This window comes from Bufo bufo, chromosome 5 (assembly GCF_905171765.1).
Source record: "Bufo bufo chromosome 5, aBufBuf1.1, whole genome shotgun sequence".
In the NCBI taxonomy this organism is placed as follows: Eukaryota; Metazoa; Chordata; class Amphibia; order Anura; family Bufonidae; genus Bufo; species Bufo bufo.
Genome location: NC_053393.1, coordinates 270,692,110 through 270,695,879, shown reverse-complemented (window position 1 = coordinate 270,695,879; position 3,770 = coordinate 270,692,110). Strand labels below are relative to the sequence as shown.

The 3,770-nt window shown below is 50.0% G+C and overlaps 1 pseudogene; it reads left to right on the top strand.

Moving 5' to 3' along the window:
- Positions 1-425: 425 nt before the first annotated feature.
- LOC121002943 lies at positions 426-599 on the top strand (annotated as a pseudogene).
- The last annotated feature ends 3,171 nt before the right edge of the window (positions 600-3,770 follow it).

The following is a 3,770-nucleotide window of genomic DNA, read 5'->3' as shown; positions in this document are numbered from 1 at the left end:
ATTGAAGGTCTCTTTCTTCACCCAGCCACGTACAACACCAAGGGTCCCCGAAAGGTGACAACTAGCCCCCTGGGATGCCTGCTGTGGTTGGTCTTCCTCCTCCTCAAAGCCACCTTCCTCCTCTGACTCCTCTTCTTCAGACTCCTCTCTCTGCGTTGCCACAGGTCCAGCAATCGACGATGACAAGGCTGCTTCTGGTGGTGATGGTGACCACAACTCTTCCTCTTCATGCTCATCTACGGCCTGATCCAGCACTCTTCGCAGGGCACGCTCCAGAAAAAACGCATATGGGATGAGGTCGATGATGTTGCCTTGGGTTTGACTGACCAGGTTTGTCACCTTCGCAAAAGGACGCATGAGCCTACAGCCATTGTGCATGAACGTTCAGTAACGCGGCCAAAAAATACCCAGCTCCGCAGAGGCTGTCCTCTTTTTTTTTTTATTAAAAAAAAATCTGTTCTTAACAGTTTAATCTCTGTTACGTCCCCTATCAGGGGATGTGTATGGAATAGATTTTAGGAACCGGGAGATGGAAAAAGATGCTTGGTTGGTCCTCTTACTTCCAATTTGGGGCACTGCGCGTGCACCGTGTAATGTACTGTGCAATCCCAAAATGAGTGGCATGTTAAGTAGTACTATTCCTATCAGTTTAATCCCTGTTACGTCCCCTATCAGGGGCTGGTCTATGGAATAGATTTTAGACAACCGCAAAGAGTTGTCAATAGTTAACATACTCATGACATAAATTTTATTCCTCTATGCGTCAATCTTGGTGTAGTGATGACTGTGCTCGTGCGCATGTTTGGGAGATTGCAGGCGATGGCGGTTTTTCAAAGCCTATGGTCATGCTGAGGTAGTTCAGTGACAGTTAAGTGACCCAGAAAACAATGATTCTGCAGTGTGGGCCCATTGTTGGCCTAGTAGGCTTTAATGATCACCATAGATGATCACAAAGAAAATTCATGTTTTTTCTATGCAAAATTATCCAGCCGATCACTTTTGGTCTGTTCACAATGAAGCAACGACCTTATCTCATCTGGGGTGTGCCAACATTGCCATTGCCAACACACTCATAGAGGTGATTGCTTCATTGTGATACGCAAGCCCCTTCACCACAACAAGGTAACGATCACGAAGGGGAATTGACACATGTATGCGCCTTTTTTTTTGTTTTGTTTTTGCAGCCACAGTGCAGCACCAGAGGCCAGAAAGATTAGGCATGCAGACATGCCTGAAAAATTAGGTATTGTTGCAGCAGTCTGAAAAATTTATGTTTTCCAGGCAGAAAGTGCACTAAAACATTGCGGCTTGAACCCTAGTTGGTGGCGGATAAGTCCCGCAAGTCATCCGGCATGCAGAGATAAAATACAGCAGCGTGTGGACCATTTTTAGCCCAAGGCAGCTCATCTCATCAGGCCTTTTTTAGTCAAATGTATCGCCCACTGTCAGTCCCTTCGGGATCCATGCCTCATTCATCCTAATAAAGGTGAGGTAATCTAGACTTTTTTGACCTAGGCGACTTCTCATCTCAGTGACAATACCTCCTGCTGCACTGAAGGTCCTTTCTGACAGGACACTTGAAGCAGGGCAGGCCAGAAGTTCTATCGCAAATTGGGATAGCTCAGGCCACAGGTCAAGCCTGCACACTCAGTAGTCAAGGGGTTCATCGCTCCTCAGAGTGTCGATATCTGCAGTTAAGGCGAGTTAGTCTGCTACGTGTCGGTCGATTCGTTCTCTGAGGGTGGACCCCGAAGGGCTGTGGCGATGCGTAGGACTTAAAAAGCTCTGCATGTCCTCCATTAACAACACGTCTGTAAAGCGTCCTGTCCTTGCCGGCGTGGTCGTGGTAGGAGGAAGATTACTTTCACCTCTTTCCCTGTTAGATTCCCGTTGTGCTGTGACATCACCCTTATATGCTGTGTAAAGCATACTTTTTAACTTGTTTTGGAACTGCTGCATCCTTTCCGACTTCCGGTAATTCGGTAACATTTCAGGCGCTTTCTGCTTATACCTGGGGTCTAGTAGCGTGGCCACCCAGTACAGGTCGTTCTCCTTCAGCCTTTTTATATGAGGGTCCCTCAGCAGGCATGACAGCATGAAAGACGCCATTTGCACAAGGTTAGATGCAGAGCTACTCATGTCCCGTTCCTCGTCCTCACTGATGTCATTGAAGGTCTGTTCTTCCCCCCAGCCACGTACAACACCATGGGTACCAGATAGGTGACAACGAGCCCCCTGGGATGCCTGCTGTGGTTGGTCTTTCTCCTCCTCTAAGCCACATTCCTCCTCTGACTCCTCTTCTTCAGACTCCTCTTCCAGCGTTGCTGCAGGTCCAGCAATCGACGACGACAAGGCTGCTTCTGGTGGTGATGGTGACCACAACTCTTCCTCTTCACGCTCATCTACGGCCTGATCCAGCACTCTTCGCAGGGCACGCTCCTTTGGTGCGACTGACTAGGTTTATCACCTCCTCAAAAGGATGCATAAGCCTACAGGCATTGCGCATGAGCGTCCAGTAACGTGGCAAAAAAATACCCAGCTCCGCAGAGGCTGTCCTAGCACCCCGGTCATACAAATACTCGTTGACGGCTTTTTCTTGTTGGAGCAGGCGGTCGAACATTAGGAGTGTTGAATTCCAACGTGTCGGGCTGTCGCAAATCAAGCGCCTCACTGGCATGATGTTTCGCCGCTGAATATCTGAAAAGTGCGCCATGGCCGTGTAGGAACGCCTGAAATGGCCACACACCTTCCTGGCCTGCTTGAGTACGTCCTGTAAGCCTGGGTACTTATGCACAAAGCGTTGTACTATCGGATTGAACACATGTGCCATGCACGGCACATGTGTCAACTTGCCCAAATTCAATGCCGCCAACAAATTGCTTCCATTGTCACACACCACTTTGCCGATCTCCAGTTGGTGCGGAGTCAGCCACTGATCCACCTGTGCGTTCAGGGCGGACAGGAGTGCTTGTCCGGTGTGACTCGCTGCTTTCAGGCAAGTCAACCCCAAGACGGCATGACACTGTCATATCTGGTATGTGGAATAGCCCCTGGGGAGCTGGGGGGGTGCAGTTGATGTGGAGCAAGACGCAGCAGCAGAAGAGGACTCAGCCGAGGAGGTTAGCGAAGAGGATGGAGTAGGAGGAGTAGAGGAGGTGGCAGCAGGCCTGCCTGCAAGTCGTGGCGGTGTCACCAACTCCTCTGCAGAGCCACGCATTCCATGCTTGGCAGCCGTCAGCAGGTTTACCCAATGCGCAGTGTAGGTGATATACCTGCCCTGACCGTGGTTTGCAGACCAGGCATCAGTGGTCAGATGGACCCTTGCCCCAACACTGTGTGCAAGACATGCCATGGCTTCCTTTTCCACAATAGAGTACAGATTGGGGATTGCCTTTTGTGAAAATAAATTTTGGCCGGGTACCTTCCACTGCGGTGTCCCAATAGCTACAAATTTTTTGAAGGCCTCAGACTCTACCAGCTTGTATGGTAAAAGTTGGCGGGCTAAGAGTTCCGACAAGCCAGCTGTCAGACAAGGGGGTGACTCTGTGACATTGGCTTCTTACGCTCAAACATTTCCTTGACAGACACCTGACTGTGATCAGATGAGCAGGAACTGCTGAAGGTGAGAGGCGGAGTGGCGGATGGTTGAGAGGGGGCAAGAAGGACACCAGTGGTTGACGTGGCTGAAGATGCTGGACCAGGAGGAGGATGGCGGCTTTGAGTTTGTGTGCTGCTTGTACTCATGTGTTGATCCCATAAGCGTTTGTGAT